The sequence below is a fragment of the Podarcis vaucheri genome (genome assembly GCF_965113315.1).
Source record: "Podarcis vaucheri genome assembly, chromosome: 4".
In the NCBI taxonomy this organism is placed as follows: domain Eukaryota; kingdom Metazoa; phylum Chordata; class Lepidosauria; order Squamata; family Lacertidae; genus Podarcis; species Podarcis vaucheri.
Window position 1 is genome coordinate 110,366,314 of NC_138762.1, and position 27,965 is coordinate 110,394,278.

A 27,965-nucleotide genomic window follows, 5' to 3' on the forward strand; every position below is an offset into this window, starting at 1 on the left:
TACCTCATGCCAGTTTTCTTTTTGTGTATAATCAAAAAAGCTATTCCCCCCTTTCAGCATGTAAGCATGCATTCGTTAGACTTCTCTGCACCACTTTTTCTGTTTCTTCTTTGCTATTTTTTAAAAACTTAATTTTTCAGTGTCTGAAAGTACTTATAAGAAACAATTCCCATATATCCCCACCCTAAGAAGCATTCCATGCATGTACAATGTAAATGATACAGTGTAAAATTAAGCAGGTTTATATAATAGTTTAGAGTTGATTATGTCAGTTAAGTGTCTTCTCTCCACCTTGACAGATTGTCTCAGAGTCAGCCATGGGCAGTTGCTGATGCTCAGAACTGACTTGCTGTGATGCCATTTGATCCAATGGGCTGAGGTCACCCATGTGACTAGGCTGATGACATCATGTAAATATATTTGTCATGACAGATGCTACATCTGGTTGATGTTGTAATAGACACTCATGGACAAAATCCCAAGCGACTTCACAGACAATAGGATTAAACAGCTCTCTGGGCAATGAGGCCAAGAGCAATGAAAGCAAAGAAAAGGAAGGAAAGTGATGCCATGAAGCAGAAACAGAAAATCTAAAGGGTGCTAAAAAACATAAAAACAAGGTGAATAATCCCCCCGCCCCCCGCCTGTAATTTAACTGACTGCTTCAAATATGCTAATTTGAAAGTGAATGCCAAACCTAGAGAATATTCAGTGCACCTTCAGCCAGAAGAAATATTTCCTGCCTTCTTTAACAAGTTCCTGGACTTCTGCTTTCTAATTTGGTTTAAGGCGCATAGCAAAAATCAATGAGATTACTGGATGGCAAGAAAAGTCCTGGGCTATTAAAAGTGCATTTAGTAATGATAGATGTCAATATTTAGTCAAGGAAAAAAAATTAAAGCCCATTTTATTCTTAATACATTTTCATGTGGCCTGTCATAGCTGACAGATGGCTTATCTCTTGGAGTACATCTGCAGTGTTCTGAAATAAATAGACTGCTGTCTTCAGGCTAGCTGGTAAAAAGTGCACAGCACCCAGAGCCAGAAATAAAGAGGCAAGACACAAGTAAGTGGGTTGAACGAGGACTACAATATTTTAAACTTCAAGGCAGATATGATGAGAGACTGCGTGGGATGCTAGCTCTTCATGGATTAGTCCCACAGCTGGCCTGGACAACTAACTGAGATGGCCTGCTGGCATGACTTGGCTCCCTCTAGAAACTGCAATTGTAAGTTACAGGTTCACATAGCAGGAAAACATAACTTCTTGCTAGGTAGATTTTATCACGTTGGGCCACCTTCAGTCTGTTGAATGGTTTCTTTAAATGTAAAGGTTCATCATTGTTCCACTCCATGTGTATGTCTTTAAGGGGCCAGAGCAAGGGCCAGAGCAAGATAACGAGACCCAGCTTTACAGCTGTGAAACGTAGCAGGTGCTGCTGAGTTGTATTTGATTAAGGCGTGTCAGCATTTGGGTAGAGTATATAAGGAGCAGCACCTAGCTCTCCCATTACCCTGGGGGATGGGTTGGTGGTTGGGTCATGTTGGTTTGTTGATGTATTTAGTGTAAATGGAGTTTTTGTTTTTCTTATTAAACCCTTTAAGTACTTTTTGAGTCCTTTCTTTTTAATGCATGATCTCCCCAGCAAGCTCTCTGCAGCGTTACTATACTGCAAAAAGCCAACATCTTTGGTTATGGGCCCAGCTGCTGAGTGGATGACTGCATATTTTTGGACTCTGAGAAAGGTTTGAAAACTCCTTCTCCTGTTAGCGTAGTTCTGTGGGTCTGGAAGAGTTCCAGAATGGTTGACCGGGTTCCTGAAGCTGAGAAGGCTCTGGTCTTCCCACAGCTGACAGATGAGAACTATAGTTTATGGTCTTTTCGGGTGGAGGCGCTTTTGACCTCTAGAGAAGTATGGACCTATGTAACTGATGACCCTCCTGACCCTGTGACTAATGCTTGGTCGAAAGGAGATGCAAAAGCCAGGGCAATAATTAATTTGGCAGTCAGCGACCAGCAAGTAGTCTATATAAGAAATAAGAAAACTGCCAAAGAAATGTGGGACAGTCTTGCAGCAGTGCATGTTAGAAAAGAGTCAGCGTCTGCATTGACATTTTTCAAGCAGTTGTACCAGACGAAGTTGCAGCCTGGTGGTGATTTGGCAGAACACTTGAGACGTCTGGAGGCGATACGCGGCGAATTAATTCAAAGGGACATGCAGGTACCTGATATTCAGTATGTTTTTATCATCCTGTGCTCCCTTAATGAGGACTTTGATGGTATAGCTAGCCAGATATCTGCCGTTCCGCCAGCACAATTAACTGTGGAAGGGGTAACGGCAAGATTAATGGGCGAGTTGGATAGAAGGGAGGCTTGTGCCATAAGCACTCCTGTTTCCAGAAAGAATGAGGAACACCATATGCAAACCTGTGGTGATACAACTGCATTTAAAGCTGCAAAGCGTTGTTGGTTCTGCAATAAGCAAGGACATTTTGCAAAGGACTGCAGAGCCAAAAGAAAGCAAAGTACTCCCAAGCCTGTTTCTGTTCATCAGTCACGGTCGTCAGCCCAGCAGCCGACATCGTATAGTAGGCACAGAAACGAGCCGCGAGCTTTTCACGCTCGGACTAAAGATCGTAAAAGAATTAAAGATGCCAAGTGGAAGTCTTTTGTTATCGACTCAGGAGCATCGCAGCACGTTTGCAATGATCGAAGCTTGTTTATTTCTTTCGAAGAGGAAATTGGTAATGTACATTTAGCCAATTCACAAGTCCTGCAGTCACTTGGCAGGGGTACTGTTAAACTTGACTCTTTAAACATTACAATAGCGAACTGCATTTACTGCCCCTCAATGGACAATTTATTATCAGTAAGGTGTTTTGCTCATCAAGGCATAACTGTGCGTTTCTTAAAGTCAATGTGTGAGTTTTTCGAGGGGAACAAACGTCTATTGTATGCCCAGGAATCTGATGGTTTATATACACTGTATTTTTGCACCTACTCACAATCGCCTATAAATTGCAGAGCAGCACAGTCAAGCCAGGGGTTGAGGAATGTAAGACCACATTCTGGGTGTGTCCACATGGCGCACAGAATTCTGGGACACCTGAATTTTGCTGATGTAATTAAGACACAGAATATTGTCAATGGCCTCAACTTAAAACCATGTAAATTCTTTATGCAGTGTCTATCCTGTTGCAAGAATAAGATTAAGGTTGCACGCAAGGGTAGGTGCTCAGATAGGAAAGTAACTGAGCCATTTGAGCGTGTACATTGTGATTTAGTTGGGCCACTCCCACCATCATTAGGAGGTTCTAAGTACTGGCTTACCCTCATAGACCAGTATAGTAGATATTGTTGGACTTATGCAATAGCTGAGAAGTCTCAAGCATTTGAGAAGTACAAGGTTTTTTGCAACTGGGTAAAAACGCACTTTAGCAAACCTATTAAGAACCTGTTTTCTGACCGGGGTGGGGAATTTGTTTCTGAGGATTTTGAGAAATTCCTGGAAGCGCAGGGGACTACTCATGAGTTATCTTGCCCCCGAAGTCCCTGGCAAAATGGGCTTGTTGAAGTTGTGCAGCGTGACTTGCAGGCAGGGGTTAAAACTTATCTGCACGATGCTAATCTGCCCAAAGTCTTTTGGGCTGAAGCACTCAATGCCTTTTGTTATGTTAGAAATCGCAGTTATCATTCTGGTTTAGATGTCACCCCCTATGAGAAGTTGTTTAAAAAACGCCCTAATCTGAAATACCTACGTATTTGGGGTTCAGATGTAATTATGCATTATCCTGCTAAGCAGAAATTGGGTGAACGTAGTGTTCAGGGAAAATTAATGGGCTACCAGCAGGGGGCGTACAGAATTTACATACCAGCAACTGGCAAATTTCATATTACCAGAAGCATGATACAAACTGTAAATTGGAATGGAGTTGCTGTTTTCCAAGATACTGATGGTATAAATGATACTGAGGAAGAAGAGGAAGAAGCAGCAGCAGCAGCAGCAGGAGAAAATGGTGCTTCTGAATTAATGGGGAAAGACAAAAAGCCTGTTGAATCTGATAATTTGTTTGAGGATTTAAAGTCACAGGCACCTGAGGGGAGGTTAGATTCTCTTGAGTTTTCTGACCGTGAGCTTAGCCTACAGGCACCTCTTCAGTCTGACAATGATGATTTACAACCTGAAACTAGTAGTTCATTTAGTCCCATTAAGTCTGAGGAGTCTGACTCTCCTTCCGGACTGAGACGTTCAGATAGAAAGAGACAGAAGCCACAGCGTTTTGCAGATGAACATTTTAATACTGTGTATGCCAATAAGGCGGTTTTTGAGCCCAAAAGCTACAGTGATGTTCAGAATTTACCTAAGCACCAAGCTGCAAATTGGTATAAAGCTATGAACTCTGAGATAGCTTCTTTAAATGAGCATAACACTTGGTCTCTTGTACCACAAACCTCAGATATGAGACTCATTGATTCAAAATGGGTTTATAGAGTTAAAATGAATGATAAAAATGAAGTTGTAAGGTACAAGGCAAGATTAGTTGCTAAGGGTTTTCAACAAATTCCAGGCGAAGATTATGATTTGTGCTATTCACCAAGTGTAAAATATGAAACAGTTAAGCTTTTGTTAAAAGATGCATCACAACGTGGACACTCTGTTTATCACCTAGATATTAAAACTGCATATTTGTTTGCAGATTTAAAAGAACAAATTTTTATGCGTGTCCCTGAAGGCATAGACGCTGCTGAGGGTTTGGTATGCAAATTAAATAAATCCCTTTATGGTCTGCACCAAAGTGGAAGGAACTGGCACCAAACTTTAGCAAAAGAATTGCTAGATATTGGTTTTTCACAAGGAAAGGCAGACAATTGTGTGTTTATAAAGGAAAGGGCAAACTCTGTAACAAAAATATGTGTGTATGTAGATGACGTGTTAATTTCTACAAAAACCAAACAGCAATATGAACAGGTAGTTTCACAGTTACAGAAGAAATTTGATGTAGTGGAATTAGGCATAGCTAAAAATTACTTATCCATGCAAATTGAGAAAGGCAAAAATGGATCTTTTCTGGTTCATCAAACTGCAAAAATTGATGATCTAGTTGAAATGCTATGTTTAGAAAATGCAAATGGGAAGGAAACGCCTATGGTGTGTGGTTTCACCTTTACAGGTGAAGATAAGCCATTTCCTAACAAAACTTTGTATCGTTCTGCTATAGGCAAGCTAAATTTCATTCAAAGAATCTCAAGACCAGATATAACTTATGCCTTTCACTTTCTGGCAAAATTTGTGGAAAAGCCCACTACACAATGTTTCTCTGCTCTTAAGAGAGTGGTAATGTACCTTAAACATACCGAACATTATAGGTTGCAGTTTACATCCAGTATTGACAAAGGTTTTGAAATTTTCTGCGATGCATCTCATGCAGTGGAACAAAATAATTGCAGGGGGGTGTCTGGTATGGTGTTTTGTTATAACGGTTGTCCATTTGAATGGAAGTCCCAGACACAAACCATTATTTGTCTCTCCACAACAGAGAGTGAATTATGTGCATGCGTTCAGGCCACTCGTGATGTAGAATGGTATCTGCAAGTATTTGCAGACCTACAGATGCAAGTAACACTACCAGTAAAAGTTTACCTTGATTCCCAGAGTGGACTTGCTATCCTGTGTTCAGAGACCAATATGCAGCGCACTAGAGTCTTAAGATTACGTTTAGAATTTGTAAAGAAACTAATTGAGGATGAAATGGTTGTATTTAAATATGTTCCAGGTGACAATCAAATTGCAGACATTTTTACAAAAGCACTTCCAAAGGTTACACATGAAAGACATGTACAAAGTATGCTTTATGTTTTTGTTCCACAATGATGAACCGCAGGGGAAATGTTGAATGGTTTCTTTAAATGTAAAGGTTCATCATTGTTCCACTCCATGTGTATGTCTTTAAGGGGCCAGAGCAAGGGCCAGAGCAAGATAACGAGACCCAGCTTTACAGCTGTGAAACGTAGCAGGTGCTGCTGAGTTGTATTTGATTAAGGCGTGTCAGCATTTGGGTAGAGTATATAAGGAGCAGCACCTAGCTCTCCCATTACCCTGGGGGATGGGTTGGTGGTTGGGTCATGTTGGTTTGTTGATGTATTTAGTGTAAATGGAGTTTTTGTTTTTCTTATTAAACCCTTTAAGTACTTTTTGAGTCCTTTCTTTTTAATGCATGATCTCCCCAGCAAGCTCTCTGCAGCGTTACTATACTGCAAAAAGCCAACACAGTCTTGTTCCAGTTCTTCCAGACTTGCGAGTGTCCTGCTAGCACCTTTGTCAGCCAAGGTGATGTTTCTGGGCACCTTCCCATACTTATGCTGCTACTGGTATTTCCCGCTGTCTACCTTCTGGCAAAAAGACACGACACAAGAAGGAAGCAAGACATGAACAAAATGGCCACAGTCAGTCAGTTGACGTATCACAGTTAAAGGGAAACCCAAAAGACGGAACATCTCACAGGATGTGAAAAACATGCCAGCCATATGGCCAGTCAGGGATGACACCAAAATACCTTCCTGACTCACTGAAAGAGCCAACAGCCAGTCTGCTCCTTCATTCAAGTGTGGGGGTAGATTTGCCTGCCTGATTGCCCTGCCTGGAGCTAAATATAAGTGTGGGCCATGCCTTTCTCCCGCAGTCTTATGAGACCTTCAAACCAAACCTCAGATCTTGCAAAACTGAAAGCAATATGCCTGAAACTTCACAGTGTAAGTAAGATCTTTTGGGCTGGGTGGTCCTAGGTAGCAGTGAGAAAATGAAGAGAACAGACATCAATAGGTGGGATTAGACATAACAAAGGTCTTATATATCCTGCACTCTCACATCTGGGAGATGGCCTGTCCTAGACAGGGTTGTGCTTCCCTGGAAGGAGCATGGGTGCAGCTTGAAGGTGCTCCTGGCTTCAACACTGCCAATGAAGGCTCAGGTGGCCATGGTAGCTCGAGTGCCTTTTCCAGCTAAGTCCCCTTGTTGGACAGAAATGACTTGGCTACTGCACTCCATGCTCTGGTACCTTCCAGACTGCATCATTGTTATGTGCTCTGCATGGGGCTACACTTGAAGATGACATGGAAACTTCAATTGGTCCAAAAGGCAGTGGCCAGATTACTAGCTGTGGTTCATTTTGATGCCAAACTTCTCACAACAATTTGGACCCCATATAATCCCTGTTTTAAAACAGCTGCGTTGGTTTGTTTCTGAGCTCAATTCAAGGTACAGTGGTACCTCGGGTTACATACGCTTCAGGTTACATATGCTTCAGGTTACACACTCCGCTAACCCAGAAATAGTGCTTCAGGTTAAGAACTTTGCTTCAGGATGAGTACAGAAATTGGGCTTCGGCGGTGCGGCAGCAGCAGGAGGCCCCATTAGCTAAAATGGTGCTTCAGGTTAAGAACAGTTTCAGGTTAAGAACGGACCTCCAGAATGAATGAAGTACTTAACCTGAGGTACTACTGTACTCACATGGGTGTTTAAATCCTTAAAATGACTCAGTCCCCAGCTATCTGAAAGACATTCCTACAGATCCTCTCAGGTGTTAGGATTAGCAGAGGGGGCTCTCTTGGTAGTTCCCCCATCCTCCAAAGCTCAGGGGATGGTGACCTCTGTGGCAGCTCCTAAATTATAGAACTTCTGCCCCACAGAACTGTGCCTGGAGTCTTTCTTTTACAGTTTTCGGCAAATGCTGAAGACGCACTTCCTTATCATGGCCTTTGAGACCTGGGATAGACAGTTGCAATCGAAATTATTAAACCCCTATAGCAAATCAGGCTTATTATCAAAATTTACAGACTGTCAGCTGTTTGCAATGAGCAAACAAAACAAAAACAATTGAAATAGCTCAACATAATGGATGCTTCAAGTGGTTCCCCCAAATTCAGCTGAAAATGCAACTTATACTGGCTTCCCTAGTCTCACTGTTATTCAGCCCGCTGAATAGAATTCCTCACAACAGCACAGATTCCACAAGTGTTGTCTCAAGCATACCTGGTGCAACTAATCAAGGGCTTCAATAGTTGCGCTTGAGCTGCAACAATGAAATACCTGAACTGGCCAGGGGTTTGCTGAGTGTCAAAATTAGAAATGTTAGAAATATGGTTAAGTCAAGAGAATGGTCCGAGAAGGTAAGAGAAGAGATCATTGCCCTTCACAAACAAGGAGCAGGATACAAAAAAATAGTGAGGGCACTGAATGTTCCGAGAGACACTGTTGGAAGCATAGTTTGCAAGTTCAAAGTTAAAGGAACAGTGGTTATGCTACCTGGATGGGGCAGAAGAAGGAAGATATCTGTGGCAGCAACCAGTTTTCTATATCTTTTCAGGATCCATTCTGTTTTTTGTGATAGCATTTTTAAATAATTGTCTGTTTTCTATATGGTTTTTCATGTTGTATTTTGAATTGGAACCTGAGGGTGAAGGATGGGTAATAAATTAAAATTATGAACAACCACCACCACCAGAATATGTAATAACTTTATTCATGACACAACATGTTCTCTACATCTACTCCCTTGGTACCGATTTGAATAATCTATCCTGGTGAGGTGACGTATCTAGGAAGACTGATTGTGCTCCAGATAGAGTCCAGTTGCTGTTGGGGGGGTGTAGGGCAGGGGGTGCAGGGGGGACAACCTCTCTCTCACCCTGGGCTCAGCTGAGCTGTCATCTCAAACATGATGACTGCAGGGAACTGATAGGATGAACGTGGGGTTGGAGAAAGGGCTTTTCTCGGCCTTCAACCCACCTGCGGCCATTTCCACCTGGCTAGCCAGGGCCACCACTCACTTAAATCAGGGTGAGAGTGGTAGAGCGGCAGCAGCATGATAGCTCCAGAACACTTCTCAGGCCATCAACTCAGTGCTCTGGAACTGACAACTAGCAGCTGTATTTGAGATGATATGGAGTGCTTTCTGTGCTGGTGTCTGTGAAGGCTACCTACTTCCTGCCATTTTGTGTTCATGTTTTGGTAGGATCCAACTCCTTTTTGAGAGCCCCCCCAATAAAAAAAGAGTTGATGAGCATTGCCATTTAAATAATGCACATGCATTCTGTCTTGTGATCAATTCTGCGGGGCAAGGCTTGCATGAATTTTATTCCAGTTGGCACTGATGGTAAGACTTGGGTCATAAAACACTGGCCATTTGGGGGCTTTCCTGTGGTTGGTGTCTCTGGTGATCCCACCAGTGTCACTTTTCCTCGCCTGCCTGTTTGCAGCCAGAAGGGGGAGTTCTGGTAGTGACAATGCTGGTGTCACTCTGCAGGTGGTGGCAAGTGGGAAGTGAAATGAACCCAGTAGGGTTGAATGCACATTTGCACCCATCGCTCAAAAGGTTCTGGACTGCTCTGCCAGACTTGAGGGAAGTTGCAGTGGTGCTATCCTGCCTAGTCTGATGCCCTTGAAATTTTCTTCTCTTGCCTTGAATAGGCTTAGTTCTTCTTAACGGATATTTCAGCAGCTGCCAGTGTGATATAAGGGTGGGTTACCTCTGTTCCTCTGACTTCCTTCCCCCACTGCAGGAGATGCCATTCCCTCTAGGTTAGGCTATTGAGTGATAGGGGCTTTTCAGAGAGGGCAGCCCAGCAAGGCCCTGACATACAATTTTATGTATTTAGTTCTAGTGGAAAAGAATCTTAGCTGAGCTACCTTTAAAAGATAAGAAACAATTCTCTTCAAAATTACACTTTGATTGAAGTGCAAAAGTTCAAAGCCAAAACCAGCTAAATATATAGTGGAGAAAATAGCACACATTCCTTAGTAATGAAAAGTATAGCAATTTATCACATGCTACATTCGTCTAGTTTGACTTTCATTTTTTATATATATCTAAAAGTTTTAAAAAAGGAAAATTATAGGTATATTTCATTGAAGCATAAAGAACTCCTGAAGGCTCATTGCAAACTCTCACCCCACACATGAAATGAAAAAAGAGGAGGAGGCAGTGGATTTAAGTAACTGCAGACAATCGGTATTGTAAATAATTGAAAATGCAAGATATCAATTAAGTTAATTGCAAGTAGCCACAGGTACCTTATCTTCGCCCATATTAAAATGCAAAGCAATTATTGCAAAGTTGTGATAAGAAATGTACACAATAAAATTCTAACTCCAGCCACAGAGAAGCTAACTTTTATGGCACAGAGCAGAAGTTAAAGCTATAGGGCACCATTGGCTAAGATGCTTCCCTGTGGAAGCTCCATTGACAAGAAAGGGGTTTTCAGCTGCAATTTCAAAGGCACCAGAAAGACATCAAATGATTTCCATAGAGACAGGCAAAGGCAGCAGCAGGTGAGCCACACCTCTGGGGAAGAAACATCTACAGCCTCTCACGGAGCATCTTGCACCCACATCCTCCATTTCTAGTGCAGTGAACAGGTGACCTAGTAAGCAGAGTTACTGCGGTTGGTTCATTGGATGGATCTCCTTAGCACACATTTTAGAGCACAGCAAACTGTACAAGATGTCTGCATGCTCCACGTGGCATGGATGACGGCAGTAGGAGGGGACGCACCTCTTGCTGCTCAGTGAGTCATGTCCTCAATTTCTGCTGCAGCAGAGAGGCAACCTGGGAATAGGTGTTCCTAGACTTTGTTTGTTAAACGGGATGTTTTGAATGCTGAGGCACCAACTATAAGGGATGATTGTGGGCAGTTCCTGGTGTGGCACTGCTGGATGGGCATGTCCCTTTGGTGAGAGGATGCAGCAATAAGGAAGGCCAAGATCAGCTACTACACAATAATTATTTCTTGTGGTGAGTAATAAGCTTGGTATATGGGCTAGATAGTATAACCAAGTTGTTTTATTTTTCCTCCTCTGACTGGAGTTTAAGAGAATAAGTGTGATTTTGGTGCATTTGGGATGGCTGAGCCAAGGGTGAGGTGATGAGCAACATTGCCACTGATCCTGATGGGAGTTCATAACACGTTACAGGGTGAAATTGGTAAAACAAAAATTTCTAGTTGCTGTGAAGAGGAAGAAAAATAAAGTTTGCATGTTTTGAAAGATAATAAAAGCTTTCAGAGTCAGACCCAGCCCCACATCAAGGGCAGGAGCCCAAAGTGCCAGACATGTGGCCTGCCAAGGGAGGCGAATGCCAGGGCCCCCTGTGGCTGCCACTGGCCTCCTTTTGTCTGTCTAGCCCTGAGACACTTTGGAAGAGGCAAGCAAGCGTTTAAGAGAGTGTTTGAATTACACCCCCATGTTGTCAGGTCATGTGACCAAGCGAGAAGGATTTAAGGTCCACCTTAAGTTCCCCCTTTCTGGCCCCACCTCTGACACGCCCAAAGGTTAAATTTACATATACAGAGTATTTTTATTGTGCTCAGGGTTTTAAACATATCTGTGTGAAGAAGAAAAAACCCCCTCACAATTTTACATTAGAAGGGTGAGACACGTGGTTTAATATCATAAATAAATAGCCCTTGTCTCAAACAATGCAACCCAAAGAAAACCATGTCCTCTTTAGTGCAAATGGGAAGGAAAGGCTTAAACGGTCCCTCTTCATGTGGATGTTGGGGTCCCAAGTAAAAGTGCCAGCTCCCTCCCCGATACGGATTTCACAACACCCACACAGCCCTACCACCTAGGCAGGCCTTAAATATTAGTTCTATAAATTTTATGGGGCAAAATGGAAGCAGTAAACCCTTTTCTAAAATTATTGTTTCCTACCCCATAATGTTTTAGCTGTTCTTATTTTATCTGTCAGCAGCCTTGAGTCAGGTAAAAGGCAGGGTACTACTACTATTACTACTACTACTAGTAGTAGTAGTAAATAAGTAGTAGTAAATAAGTTTGTTTATTGAAGTGCTTATGTTTATTGGAATACATGACTCAAGCTTGCCTTGACTTACTAATTTGGTTAGCTGGTGGATTTTTGTTGGGTTGATTTTTTCTAAGCCTAACCCTGTCTTTTAATTGGATTGTTTTACTTATGCTATAATGTTTGCTGTATTGGATTCCTTTAACTTGTTTTTAACATTTATGTGAGCAGCTTTGTGCACTGATAACAAAAAGGCCTGCATGGAATTCTCCTAATAAATTAATCAATAAATAATGCCCTCAGATTAGATATACTGGAAATATCAACTGATTTCTTCTCGAGTTGCTATGCCACTCTAAGGTGGATTTAAAGTGGTTTAATGCTCATTAGGGACGCGGGTGGCGCTGTGGGTAAAAGCCTCAGCGCCTAGGGCTTGCCGATCGAAAGGTCGGCGGTTCGAATCCCCGCGGCGGGGTGCGCTCCCGCTGCTCGGTCCCAGCGCCTGCCAACCTAGCAGTTCGAAAGCACCCCGGGGGCAAGTAGATAAATAGGTACCGCTTACCAGCGGGAAGGTAAACGGCGTTCCGTGTGCTGCGCTGGCTCGCCAGATGCAGCTTTGTCACGCTGGCCACGTGACCCGGAAGTGTCTGCGGACAGCGCTGGCCCCCGGCCAATAGATGTGAGATGGGCGCACAAACCCCAGAGTCTGTCAAGACTGGCCCGTTCGGGCAGGGGTACCTTTACCTTTACCTTTAATGCTCATTTGTGCTAGTTAGTTCAGACAGACGCCATTGGCACCATGCATTTGGAGCAGCACTGCACCCTTTTAAACAGTCATGGCACCCCAGGAAGAATCCTGGAACTGCTGTTTGTGCAGCTTACTGAGAGATGTTAGGAGACCCCGTTCTGATCAGAGAACTACAATTCCCAGGGTTCCTGGGGGAAAGGGTTTGATCATTAAGCCTCTCTTGGAATTGTAGCTCCCAGGGAGAATGTGGGCCTCCTAGCAACTCTCTGCACCCTTACAAAACTACATTTCCCAGGATTCTTTGGGGGAAGTAATAATGGTTAGAAACAGCAGTGCTTCTGAATACCACAGGAGGAGACAGGGCTCAGGGCTTGAATCCTGTTTGAAGCTTCTCACAGGCATCACACTGTGGGAATAGGACGCTGGACTAGATGGGTCATTGGCCTGACCAAGAGGCTCTTCGGGCATTCTTAGGACTGTTTAAAGTGGGGCTGCTTGAAATGTGTTGTGCAGATGGGACTTGAGTAACTTACACCTACTGACCCAGAAGCTAGTCCCACTGCATTCAGTGGCACAAAGTAAGCTTGGATGCGGGTGGCGCTGTGGTCTAAACCACAGAGCCTAGGACTTGCCGATCAGAAGGTCAGTGGTTCGAGTCCTTGCAACGGGGTGAGCCCCCATTGTTCAGTCCCTGCTCCTGCCGCCCTAGCAGTTCGAAAGCACGTCAAAGTGCAAGTAGATAAATAGGTACCGCTCTGGTGGGAGGGTAAACGGCGTTTCCGTGCGCTGCTCTGGTTTGCTAGAAGCGGCTTAGTCATGCTGGCCACATCACCTGGAAAAAATGTCTGTAGACAAAACGTCTGCTCCCACAGCCAGCAAAGCGAGATGAGCACCACAACCCCAGAGTTGTTCGCGACTGGACTTAACTGTCAGGGGTCCTTTACCTTTACCTTTTAAGCTTGTCAAGATGCTTCGTCAGATGTAAAAACAAACAAGCAAAACCAAGCATACCAGAGACCAGAGTAAATCTATCATTAGACTTTAACATATCCTCCAAGGAATTTTAAGGGACGCTGTATTCATGGCCAGAGAGCATCTGGTACTATACCCAAACGTTGCTAGCTCTTCAGCCAGGAGATGGTTGCAAACCATGGAAGTCCTTGGTCTGAACTCTGTGGCCAGAGGTGGGCTGTAGCTTTGAGTTAAATGGGATGAGGGAAGCTAAAAAGGTCCTGTCTGACCTTATACAGCTACTGATCTGTTCATAGCCTTGTTGATCCTGCAAACCTTCTTGCGACAATAGCTATGCTTCAGAGAGCATTCCTGGTGGCAGTGTGGGTGGGTGTTTTCCATAGTGGAGCACAGTGGCAAACTTTTATTTACCCACACTCTTTAGGGCTTCATAGGTCACCACCAGCAACTTCAATGCAATGCATAATGCTAGGGGCAGCTGGTCCAAACACTGAAATTCTCCCACACCCCTGGCATGACGCGGGGTGCAGTGCTCTGATTTAGTTGAAGCTCCAAAGTGTTAAGAAGGACAGCCCAATGGAAAAAGCATGTTGCGGTAGTACGTTAGGTTTATGCCTGTCTGAGCATGTTTTACATTGCCATTTTCCCACTAATTTTGTTTGTCCCTGGCTAATTCAAAGCATGATGTTCTTTAATAGGTTTCTGTTATGGCTGCTGTTGGGGTCAGGGATCTTTGAAGGAATTAGAATACAAACTGGGTAAATAATGTACCATGTAGATGACTTAGCATGTATTACATACAATTTAAATTTTGAATGTATTGCAAAGAGAAACTTATAGTATTTCTCCTGTGATCATTCATTTGCTTCTGGTTTGTTTAAAGAGAAGAGGAATCAGTAGGTAAATATGCAATTATAACTCTGTGTTATGAGCTAGAGTGGTGTAAACAATAGATCTTTCTCATTTCTAAGGGTTTGTTTCAGCATTTTCTTCCCCTGGATTCCTTTCCTCTATATTACTGGTTCAGCAATTCTTTGCAGAGTTCAATGAGCTTCATTAGCTTATCTAAAGAAAATGGGACTAGTACTTTTGAGGCAGCCTCTCTGTGACTTTTCTAATTAAATTCCTTCCATCAGACGACAAGTTGCCCTTTTTGCTTGACAAACATTTGTTCTAATTTGGCCTTCATAGTATTTGGCACTTCTTTAACTCGCCTCCTGCCTGCCCCCCGCCGTCCCATTGAACAGCATCTGCTAGTCAGAGGGATCACGCAGGCTGACATTTACCCTCAGCATACTTGCTTATTAAAATACCTCATTGCTAGATAAATTTATCAGCTGAATAGAAGTTATATTCTATCCATGACACAGAGCCTTTCCTAACACAAATTACTAATGCTTCAACGCAAAACTTTTGATTTATTTTTCGGTGTCGCTCCCTGAGCCTGGCCCTGTGGACGGGTTTGCCCTTCCCTCCTGTTCTGACTGGGATAGGGCACACAGCTTTTGCTTTGCTCTCTTGGGATGCGGGGGGAACCTGGTTGGGGAAATGAGTAGGAATTTTTTGGTAGGCATTTTTTGGTAGGCCTCTGATTGGCCATGGGGCCTTCCCTTCTTGCCTACTCTGTATCGCTTTGCCTTATTACTTCACTAAAAAGCCTCTTCTCATGCAGTTCTGGCAGGAGCAGACCTTGGGGCCTCAAATTTCAGCAGTGGCTTGTACAAAGGCCACATTGCCTAGTGGGCATTCTTCCAGTTGCAAGCATGACAAAATGGGTGTGGCCTGATGAATACCACTCTCGAGCCTCCATCTAGGGAATGGGATTATGAGAGTTCATAGCCACAATCCAGGCACTGTAGGAAGACGCAGCTCAGGACCAGCCAGGACTGCAGCTTGGGGGAAGGGTGTGTGACTTGGGTAGTCCCAAGAGTCAGATAGGGAGGCCTGCAATGGGAATGGTAAGTGATGTACCCACGAAGCAGGCATTGCCTACAGTTCCAGTCACCACACAGAGTCAGCTTAAGGTCCAAAATAGTTCAGTGGCTGACCATGCACCTGTTGGCTTATCTCATCCCTGGGGTAATTTATGCCCATAACGGAAATGAAGCCCTTTCTCCATGTCCAGTTCCTTCAACAGCCTGGAGGGCCACATTCAGCCTCTGGGCCTGATGTTTCCCATCCCTGTACAACAGTATCATTGCATTTTTTTCTGAAGCTCATTCCTTTCTTTACTCACCCTCACAGGAAGGTTGTCCACGGTGTCTCAATGCATGATTTACTCCTCTGCGTATGACTTCTTTGTGTAAGAATGAAACCTACCTCCAATTTTATTTCAAAAGAAAGTGTACCCCAGCTATCAGAAGTTTTAAAAAATGCTGTCATGATGTATCATCAGCAGGACAGCATCCCAGCTAGCACATTCTACAAATAATATACCTGTCGCAGAAAATGGCAACAATCACAGTAGTAGGCAAATATTTCACAGGTTGCTGAGTTCACCATTCTTCAATGAAAGGCATCAGAAAGGCTCCAGAGTGAAATTGCTGAACTAAAAATTTCCAGCAAATTTGATTCTATTCAATTATGACATAATCAAACTTGGAAGCCTATTTCATCATATAATGCCCAACTCTGAATGTTGTATGAGGCATTCAAAGTAGTATTGCAACCAGTGACTATCATTCTTAGTGGGTCACTCTATGCTCTACTTAGAAATGTGGCAGCCAATGATACCCTTTGCATTTCATGGCATTCTGGCCTCACTCTGTATTCGTCTAGCTCGAGACATTTCTCAATGGAGGAAAATAGTTCATTGGATGAAGGAGGATTTGACCTACAAAAGCTTATGCCACAGTAAATACATAAGTGTTTAAGGTGCCACAGAACTCTTTGCTGTTTTTTGTTTTGTTTTGTTTTGTTACTAGAAAATAACATGGCTATCCTTCAGGAATGTGAAACGATACTTTCTAAAGTCATTTTAGAGCAGTATTTTAATAATGCATGGCTTCTTGGGGACAAAGGGCAGGATACAAATTAAAAAATATTTTTTTGCAACCAATTTAAAGTTACAGCATTTATTAAATTAATAGGCTGAATGTTAAAGCAGTGTATTTTATTACACTTTATGAATATACTTACAGTACAATTCTATGCATGCCAACTCATGTCCATCTGCACACTGACTCCCACCTAAACTTGCATAGTATTTCACCTTTAGTCTTCCAGTGCCGGGTCTCCAGTCAGTACAATTTAAATCATGTGATAACCATATTTATTTTAGACTGGAACGGAAGTGTCCAGTAAGCAAACTGAAGTAAAGTTTCAAGGTTTTCTGGCAACCTTGGGAGTAAGTGGCTAGTAAGTGTCTTATTAGCGTCTGTACAAATCAGAAATAGCATGTACTTTAGAAGGAAATCTGTAGGATTAGTGTGGCCCATCATTTCATTGATCGATAAGAGAGCCTCTCCATGATGAGGAGCTCCTAGACTATGTGCAGTCATTGATTCACTGGTGGAATTCTGTTTACCATTGTATGTGATTGGCAAGCAACCATTCATTCAGGCCAGGCCTCTACTATGCATGACCCATGAGGCAGAACACAGTGCACCCACCATCTATCAAGCTTCAAAGTGTATTCAGTAAACCTGCAGTTTTTGTTTGTTTGTTTGTTTTAAAACATTTCTAAATGTCTAAATATTTCAAAAATCTCTAAGCAGTGTATGCAATGTACAACATAAAAGCAATATCCATTAAAACTAAAGTACAACCTCAGACCAATAAAGCAGTATGCAAAGGCAAATAAAACAGAGAATCAGGGGGTCGTGCACAGAAAACAGTGTCTTATGAGTCAGAGGACACCTGGGCAAAAAGATCAGTCTTCACAAGACATCTGAAGCAACTGATGGCAGCTGCTTCATGTCTGACAGATGGAAGGGCATCCCACAGAAAATGCCTTTTTTCAGGTCAGCACACTCTATAACATTCTGCAGGGCTTGGCGTCTTGAGTAGAATTTCCCCAGATGATCCAAGTGATCTTACAGGTCTATACAGATCTTACAGTTTTTTGCTGCTTGCCTAGATCTACACACAAAGTGGTGTCCGTCTGGTGTGCTGCATTTGACTTGTTGAGTCACAAGTTGTGCAGGCAGAGCTGAAAGTCTGATTGTTCACCGTGGGGCCATTGGCAAATATGCACAGTCACTGATGTCCCTGGCAGCATTGTGTTCCTTCACCTATTTTTTAACACGCTCCAGCATGATTAGCTTGCCAGCCATGTAGTCTGTAAGTAATAGGTTGCAATAGTGGCTGAAATTGACAAGTGCTTAGCCTAGAGCATGGATTGAATGTAATTCATATGACTCCCGAGTTAATTTCCAATACCTTTTTCATCAAGTCAGCTGGATAGATGGCTTCTAGCATCTCCTCACTTTATTGGTAAATCCCTGTGTCTTTTTTAAATTAAAAAAGAACCCTGCCATTGCCATGGATTTCTTTTTTCAAGTGACAAATAATAAAAAGGCAGGCATTTCTTCTCTTGCATGTGCTCCACCCTGTTTTCCTTAACTCCAAATGGAGTTCACTTGGTAGGAACATCGCTCATTTAGATTAGAGGCCCTTGCAGCTAACTGCAAGACCTTCAGCTGTTATTGGAGCACATTTTTCCATGTGGCTCTGTTTAAAGTGATGTTTCTATAGGGACTGCGGGGTGAAATATGGAGTTATCTGGGAGAGTAAATCTGAGAAGTTGGACAGATGGTGAAGTGTCACTGCATCCACTGAAATGCATTTCAGTTTTATATAAGGGCTGCTTTTGCTCAATTTCAGCTTGCAAAACGAAAGAAATACAATTGCTGTCAGTACATTTTTTCTTTACAGATCAATAGCTAAGTCAATATAATCATGATAGATTTTAAACAAATTCATTAACAATCTGATTTGGTGAAAAGCAGCACAAAACAAAAGAGCTATAAAAACTATTGGAAAGGAACAAAGGTTACTGCAGGAGGTCGTGGTAACATCAGCCTCATTAAAACACCCTCATGAGATGCAGAGTTGCAGGATTGTTACTTGCAGTGTGCGTGTGTGTCTGTGGGCATCTGCGTTAGCCTTTCAAGAATACACTTGAGAATGTAATAAGTGAACAAGTGAAAACATGTACAGTGGTACCTTGGTTTAAGAACAGTTCTGTTTACGAACGATTTGGTTTGCAAACTCCACAAAACCGGAGGTAGTGTTCTGGTTTGCAAACTTTACCTTGGTCTACAAACGGAATCCGAATGGTGGAAGGGCACCGGCAGTGGGAGGTCTCATTAGGGAAAGCGCACCTTGGTTTAAGAACGGCCTTGGTTTAAGAACGGACTTCCGGAACAGATTAAGTTCATAAACCGAGGTACCACTGTATAAGCAAATCTCATACAAAGATACATTAAGAAGAAGGGTTAGCCTGTGGGACATGTGGAAAGGCCCCTATTTTTTCCATTCAGCTGCACTTACCAAGTAACTAAAGCACTGAAGGCTAGTTCTCATATTTTGTAACATAAACAAGAAAGAAAAAGCACAGGGCAGATGACGAATCACAATATAAAATGGGATGGTGTATGAATTTGTTGTTGGTGATCTCTAGCACAGTGTGCTAAACAAGGAACATTGTGCCTAATTCTGGGACACAAGGAGAAAAAACACTGTGTGTTAAATATTTATTTCCATCAGATACTGTGCTTGTTGCCATCACTTTATTATTATTTTGATATTGTTGAAGGGAACAATTTAGTCCTTTCTTAGCCATTCATGCACTGTCATCAAGTAACAACTTAATTTCACCCAGTATTAACTGAGTCAAAATAAACTTTTCTGAGACATGGACAAATTGTTGGAGGCCATTTTCATTCAACCCTAAAAAACACTGTCAGGGCTTTCATTCAACGCCTCCCCCAACCCCCCATCCAATTTGTGCTTTTTAAAATATACAATAAACCACTGGAAGATAGTGTATGGAGGTATGGAGCAACACATCATCAATACACAAAATACACACAGCTCTGTGTCTCCATTCCACCTGTGCCAGGTGCAGTTTTACTATTGTTAAATGATTTCTTGAAATCAGCAATGAGCTGGAAAAGGTGAAAACCAACCCAGACAAAACAGAGTTGTTTCTAATGCATGGTCATTGTCCATGGAGAAGAAGACACATCTCCTGAATTGGGGCCCCATTCAACTAAGGAGCAATTTAGCAGCAGTGGCAGAGGAAGCCACTTGGGTGCCTGGGGCGAGGCACACCACAGGGCCTCCAGAGTCTGCCTGCCTCCTTCCACTCAGCCGCCCTACAGCTGGAGGGGGGGAGGCAGTGGGTGGACTGTTTGGGCAGCACGGAGCCTGCACGTGCCCAAGCCACCGCATCTCTCCCATGGCTTGGGCATGCTGCAGGCCCTGCGGTGAGTGCCGCCCGGCATTTTGTCATCCCCCTCAGTGGTGACACCCGGGTCAGACCGCACCCACAGCACCCCTTCCTCTGCCCCTGCTTAGCAGTTGAGAATGTTCTACACTGTGAGCGCTTACTGGATGCTCAGGTGTGGGCTGGGACTGGGACTGCTCTGTCAAGGGCTCCAAAATGAGCTCCCCAAGCTTGGTGAATATAATAGAAAATAAGATTCAATGTAGGTAAGTGTAAAATGATGTACATTGGGAAGGAAATAAATAAATCTCTCCTTCATATGTATATTGATGATGTCTGAACTCGTAACTAGCCAATAAATGATCCTGCTGTTGCATTGGAGAGTTTGGTGAAAATGAAGTCAGGGTGCAGTAGGGGTAAGAAAGATGAATTCCCTATAGTAAGAAAAATTAGGAAAGAGATTTAAAATGTGAATGCAGTACTGCTTGTTTAAAGACAGCAGTTCTTTGGACAAAAGTGCTCTGTAATTTACAGATACTAAAGTTTTCAAAATTTTGTATGCGTGCTTCACCAAAGGGCAACCTAGAACTGTGACAAGTGTAATATGGTGTTCTTTTCCACTCCGTGTATCATTGCACATTCTTCACTGATGGACTGTTGTCACACTGCCCACAGCAGTAGATCAACATGGACTGGGAGGTAGTAGCTGCAGAAGCAGACTAGGGACCAGCAACAAGAGCAGCTACTTCACGTCTTGGCAGGCTGATGCAAGGAGGAGTTGAAGGAAAACCATTCCACATATGTGCATTGCCAAAGGGATGTTTTAATTTACTTCAGAAGTGAAAAGTTACAACATTGAACAGCACAACATGTTCAAGGATGACAGAGTTTGGCTCCTCAGTCTTGCCAGCCACGCAGACTATGCAGGCGCAGGTGCAGGAAATTAAATTAATTCATCCTCAATCCCCATTTAAATTACAATAGTATCAAACAATTGTTGAATTGAAAGTCAGGGCTCATAATAAATTAGAGAATTATGGACCAACTAATTGTGAGTTTTGGCAGCACCCCAAAGTCTACAGTGTGACCACATTTGGAATACTGTGCAACATTCCTGTTGCTCTGCCTCAAAAGGACATCGTGGAAATGGAACAGAAGGAAAATCAAAACAATCAGTGGGTTGGACCACGTTATCAATAAAGAAGGGTAAAACCTTTGAGGCTTTGTTGTTTAAAGGGGGAAATATAACAAAGGGGAGGTTTCTAAAATTATGCACACTCTGGCTATGTTAGAATAAGTTCTCCCTTGGGTCATCCTATGAACATGATTAACAGTATATCTAGGACACACAAGAGAATTCACTTCATGGTGACAGCATCTGCCTTCAGTGGCTTTACAAGGGCATTTGACAAATGTATTGAAGGCAGAATTCTTAGTGGCTCTTCTGTCTACAAGGACCCTCCATGTTCAGAAGTTCTCTGTGTCTCAATACCTGTTACAGGAAAACAACAAGATGGGGTGATTGTTGCCTTCTTTTTGGCTTCTCATCCCCCTGGAGGCATTTGGGCAGCCACTCTGGGATACAGGATGCTCAGTTAGATGGATCCTTGGCCTCATCCAGCATAACTCATGTGTGCGTCATTTTTTCTCTTCCATCCAGAAGCTGTGTGAAAGGGTGCCTAGCAGATCTGCCTACAGATCTATTATTCACACCAGTGACAGACCTTGGGGTCTCAAATTTCAACAGCAACCTGTGTGACGCCAAAATTCAGCGTCCCCTGGCTTCTCATGTTCCGTTCAAAATCATAGTTGCTGCACCCTCTGCAACACCCCTGAGGTGTGGTGCCCAGTGCAACCAAACCAGTTGTGCTCCCCTAAATCCGCCTCTTCTTTACACAGCACACACTCAAGGGTCTGGAGTATATAGGCTAGATTCAACAAAACAGTTATGCTAGCATGAGCAGACACAATGAGCCCTGCTAGTGCAATGGGGCTTTCCCCCTCTCTTTTCTCTGCAGGCCCCTCATGTCCCCCAGATCAGCTCTGGGGAGTTGGACAATCTCAGGGGGAATTATTTGTTTTTTTTTTTTTTTTCAAATTCTTTTTATTATTATCCCATACATACCGATCACACACAAAGAAAAAACAACAAAAAGAAATACAAACATATAAACAAAAATACAAAAATACAAAGAATCTCCATCACGAAACAAAACACGCGAAGTTCTTATTTTCATGTTTTTTCCATAACATATTTCTTTCTTTTGGGACTTCCTTCAGCAAGGTCATAAATCATACGGAATAGATATGTAAAGTCACACGTTTCATCCCTTATATTGTTACTGTTATATTCAATTTTGTTCTCTATTTTCTTTTTCAATACCCTTAGTCTGTCACAGTACATCTCTAAAACCCCTTAACGTTATTTGTCCATCGCTAATATTTTCCAGATAGTTTACATATTTTCCCCAGTCCCTGATAAACACTTGATCTTTTATGTATCTAATCTTTCCCGTTAACTTGTCTAGCTCTGCATATTCTGTTAGTTTGCATCTCCACTCCTCTACAGTTGGGGTTTCTTCCTGTTTCCATCTTTGAGCTATTAGAGTTCTTGCTGCCGTAACCGCATAATATACCATTTTGCAGTCCTCCTTTCTTATCTCTCGTTGTAATATTCCTAATAGGAAAGTTTCTGATTTTTTTGTAAACGTGTACTTCAAAATCTTTTTCAGTTCTGTATATATCTTTTCCCAGAACAGTTTTACTTTTCCACACTCCCACCACATATGGTAGAAGGTGCCCTCTGCATCTTTACATCTCCAACACTTATTGTTCACTTTGTACATTTTTGAGAGTTTTACAGGTGTCAGATGCCACCTGTAAATCATCTTCATAACGTTTTCTTTTAGCGCCGTACATGCCGTGAAGTTCAATCCATCTCTCCATAATCTTTCCCAATCCTCATATGGTATGCTATGACCTACGTCTTTTGCCCAACGAGTCATCACTGATTTCTCCCCCTCTTCTCCTAGATTCCAGTCTAATAGCATCCTGTATGCTTTAGATATATTTTTCTCCTTACTGTTTATTATCTCCATCTGGAATTTTGAATCTTTGTCTACATACCCTCTTTCTTTGATGTCTCTGCTAAGCATCTGGTTGATCTGTTGGTGACTAAACCAGTCATTCACATATTCTCTGATCGTCTCGTAAGGTTTAATTCTCCATCTCCCATCTACTTTAGTTACTAGTTGGTTGTATGTTGCCCAGTTACCTTCCATGTTGATAGTTTTCCTGTTAATTACTTCGAGTGGTGCCAACCAGTGTGGTGTTTTTGGTTCCAATATATTTTGGTATCTTTCCCACACTTCTAATATCGGACCTCTAAAAATGTGATTGCTGAATCCCCTGTGTGCTTTCGTTTTATTTTTCCACAGGTAGGCATGCCAACCGAAGTGGTTATCGAAACCCTCTAGGTCAAGTAGCTCCGTGTTTTCTAATTTGACCCAATCTTTTAGCCAGCTTAAGCATGTCGCCTCATAGTATAACGTAAGATCTGGCAGCGCAAACCCCCCCTTTTCCTTTACATCTGTGAGTAATTTGAATTTGATTCTGGGTTTTTTGCCCTGCCATATGAACCTCGCGACTGCCCTCTGCCATTCTTTAAAGGTCTTTCTCCCCTTTATTATAGGTATAGACTGAAACAAGAACATCAGTCTTGGTAAAACATTCATCTTTATCATGTTTATTCTTCCCCATAATGATAATTTTAGTCGTCCCCATTTCTCTAAGTCTTTCCTTATCTCCTTCCATGCTGGTTCATAATTATTTTTGTAAAGGTCCATATTTTTAGATGTTATCCAAATACCAAGATATTTAACTTTCTTTGCCATCCTTATCTGCCATTGCTGTTCGATTAATTCTATTGTCTTTGGATCCACATTCTTATGTATCATTTTTGTTTTTATCTTGTTCAATTTAAATCCCGCCACCTTTCCAAATGACTCTATCTCTTTCATTATCTCTCCTATTGATATTAAAGGGTCTTCCGTCATCACCACTAGGTCATCGGCAAAGGCCTTGGTTTTATATACGTTCTTGCCTAAAGTCACACCTTTTATTTTTCCATTTTTTCTTATAGAATTTAGAAGGGTTTCTAGCACTGTTATAAATAGTAGCGGAGAGAGTGGGCATCCTTGCCTTGTGCCCTTCCTTATCTTAATCTCTTCCGTTACTGTACCATTTACAATCAGCTTGGCCTTCTGGTCTGTGTATATTGCTTTCACCCCGTTGTAAAAATCATTGCCTACTCCCATATACTCTAAGTTTCTTAACATAAAGTTCCATATTACGTTATCGAACGCCTTTTCGGCGTCGATAAACATCATTGTTACTTCTTTATTAAACCTAATAGATAGGAATTCTAACATATCCACAATATGTCTTATATTGTCTCTCATCTGCCGACCTGGCAGGAATCCCGCCTGATCCTTGTGAACGACATCTGTCAATACATTTCTTAACCTTTTTGCCAAGATTCCTGCATATATCTTATAATCTACATTTAACAGGGAGATTGGTCTATAATTTCTGACTTGAGTTAGGTCCGAGTCTTGTTTGGGTAGGAATGTAATATACGCCTCTTTCCAGGTTTCCGGGATTTCTCCTCTCTTTAGGATTATATTCATTGTCTCTTTCAGGGGTTCCACTAAGGCTGATTTCATTTCCTTATAGTAACCAGCCGTAAGCCCGTCAGGACCTGGGGCTTTTCCCCTCTTTAAATTCTTAATTATCTCCTCTATTTCCTTATTTTCGATAGGTCTGTTCAGTCTTTGTTTTCCTTCCAATGAGATTTTTTCTCCTCCTTTGTCTTTCAAAAACCTCTCTATCTTCCTTTGTCCTACCTTTTCTTGATCATTATATAGGTTACTATAAAAGCTTATAAACTCTCTCCTTATTCCTTTGGGGTCAGTTCTTTCTTCTCCCTCTACTGTTAATTTATTAACTATCCCTTGTTCTTTTCTTTTTTTAATTTGCCAGGCAAGCCATTTGCCTGGTTTATTAGCATGTTCAAAGTTTCTTTGTTTAAGTCTTTTTATGTTCCATTCCACCTCCCTGTTTATTATTGTGGCAAACTGAGTTTGAAGGATTTTTATTCTTTCCTTTGTTTCTGGGCAATTGGGTTTCTGTACTAATTTTCGTTCGTTTATCATTATTTGTCTTAAAATTTCCTCTTTATTTATTTCTCTGCTCCTATTTTTAATTACATTTTGTTGAATAAAAAATCCTCTTATGACTGCCTTGCTGGCATCCCAAACTATATTTTCTTTGGTTCCTTTACCACAATTGTCCTTAAAGTATTCCGTCAGTTTTTTCTTTGCCATTTCCACCACTTTTTGGTCGTCCAACAAGTAATCTTTTAATCGCCATCTAAAAGATCTTTTCTCACAACTATCTACTTCCATCTCTAATGGATTATGATCTGAGATTACTTTTGGCTTTATCTCAATGTATTTAATTCTTGGACATAGTTCTTTAGATATCCAGATCTGATCCAGTCGAGAAAAGGATTGGTTGGGTTCCGAATAAAAGGTAAATTGCTTTTCTAACGGGTGTCTCAAGCGCCAGATATCTACTAGACCGCAATTTTCCACCATAGAAAAAAAGGATTTTGGCAGCTTCCCTTCTTTATTTGCTCTATCTCTGAGTCTATCCATCTCAAGTGAGACCACTGCGTTCATATCTCCCATTAATATTATTTTTTGATCGGCGTATTCCATTAAATTCTCTTCTAGTTTCTTAAAGAAATCAGTTTTACTGCCATTTGGCGCATATATCCCCACTAACAGTATTTTTTCCCCCTGCCACTTGATATTAACCGCTATCATCCTCCCCTCCTCATCTTTGAACATTGTTTCAGCTTCTATCTTATTGCTGATATAAAATACCACCCCTCTTTTTTTTACCTTGTCCAGGGCTTCGTACTCGTTTCCCAACCGTTTATTAATTACCACTTTTCTATGCTTTCTGGCCACATGTGTCTCCTGGAGACAGATAACATCCAGGTTTCTCCTTTTCAAACATTGTTCAATTTTATTTCTCTTTCTTTTATCATTCATCCCGTTAACATTCCAATTCCAGATTTTTAACCCCATAGTCCGTATAATACCCTTCGTTCTTTTTTTTTAAAAATTCTTATCTATTGTATATTTTCTAAATCCTCTGTTTCCTCTTCTTCTTCCTCTTCTTCCTCCGACTCTCCCTCCCCCCCTTCCCCCCCCTCCAGCACTCTTGGTTCTCCTGGTGAGACTCTCTCCTCTCTTCCTATCTCTTGGGCTTCCGCTTTAAGTTCTTTATATTTCCTAAGGAATTTCCCGGTTTCTTCAGAATTTGTCAGCTTGTGTTTTTTTCCTCTATACGTAAATGATATCCCTTCTGGGAATTCCCACCTGAACTCAACCCTATTTTTCCTCAATGTTTGCACCAGAGATTTATAAGCATCTCTCCTTTTAAGCAATCTTATTGGGACATCTTTAAAAATAATTATATAATTCCCATCTATGTTCAGTCTCTTTTCTCTGTTCTTTTGGAGGATCCTGTCCCTCATTGCTTTATTTTCGAATGTGATCAGACAATCGCCCGGAAATTTTTTTGCTTTTATTGCGTTAACACGCATTCTAAATGCGTTTAGTATGCAAGTGGCCATTTCTTCCACAGACAGACCCATCCATTCTGCTAACTCCTTCGTCAGCTTTTCTTTAATATTCTCGTTCTGCGTCTCTGGGACTGCCCTCAGCCTCAGATTTACCTCCCTCTGCCTCAGTTCGTTCATTGCTATGATATCCTTTATCTCTTCCTGTGTCTTATATATTTCCATCACATCTGATTTAATCTTTTCTTTATCTCTTCTGACCTCTCTTATCTCTACCTTCGTCTTTTTCAAACTTTCTTCTGTATGCTGCACTCTCCTAGATATTTCTTTTATTTGGCCCTTGATTTCATTCACGGTTTCCTCCATTTTTTTATCTAATTTCCCAATTCTGCTGTCCACCAATTCTAACTTATGTTCTACATTTACTTGACTTTGCTTGATCTCTGCAAACATCTTTAGAATATCAGTCTTAAAATCTGTATCTTGTTTAGAGCCTCTCCTCTCTCCTGGTGTACCCCCATTCGTTCCCTTCTTTCCTGTATGAGACATCTTGTGATGTATGCAATCCCTTTCCCCACCGTCCCTTTCCACCCACACTTCCCTCTCGCACCCTCCCGCGTTTTCCTTACTTCCTTCCCTTGTTATAGTTTATCTCTCACCCCGTATTTTCTTCCTCTAAATCCGTATCAGTACCCTTTAGATCTATAGACATAGGTTATAAACAATAAACTGTAAACTCTTATATACCCTCCAATACAAAGTAGCTAGTTCTTAACAATTTCTCACACTCCTGTTTTGATCTTATTTACCGAACAATGTCTATTTGTGGTACCTATGGTAGGTCTTTTGGGTGTGGAGTGATCCCAGCAGCAGGTTGCAGTTTCCGATAGTCAATGCACCTTCTCTGGTTCACCTGCTGCTTAGTCCGGAGGTCGCGTAAATTTCGGGAAGTTTAGCGAGCAGGAAGGGAGGGGGTCAGGTGGGAAAGGTGCGAACGCCGAGGGTATCTAATTGCGGAGGGAGAGGGAAGCGTCGGGGGGAGGGAGGCGGGAGGTTTAAGCACAACTCATATTCTCTATTTTGTCCACCAACTTAACCCTCACTTCTGGTCAAAGTCTGTATTAACTCTTACCCAGTCTTTAAATTATCCTCGAAGTTCGCGTTCCAAACTCCTGTTCTCATATGCAGTTTCCAATAGAATATGTAGTCTCCTGTAGAGCGCCGACACGAGTGTCTTTATTTCCCTTTTCCTCCGCTCAGACGCTCAGACGCTGCACTCTGATTTTCAAATGGCGGCTAGGCTTCTCTTACAGTTTTTTCTCCTACACCAGTCTCACTAGTACCGAAAAAGAAACCTCCCTTCTTTGCAGCCTCCTGTTCGCCAAAAATCAAAGACCTCTACT

General features: G+C 42.0%; 1 long non-coding RNA gene across 1 annotated transcript; it reads left to right on the plus strand.

Moving 5' to 3' along the window:
- Positions 1 to 361: 361 nt before the first annotated feature.
- On the plus strand, positions 362 to 8,458 carry LOC309531734. Its single transcript, XR_014219400.1, has 3 exons — positions 362 to 1,315; positions 6,284 to 6,751; positions 7,688 to 8,458. It is a non-coding gene; the product is annotated as an uncharacterized lncRNA (long non-coding RNA).
- Positions 8,459 to 27,965: the final 19,507 nt, after the last annotated feature.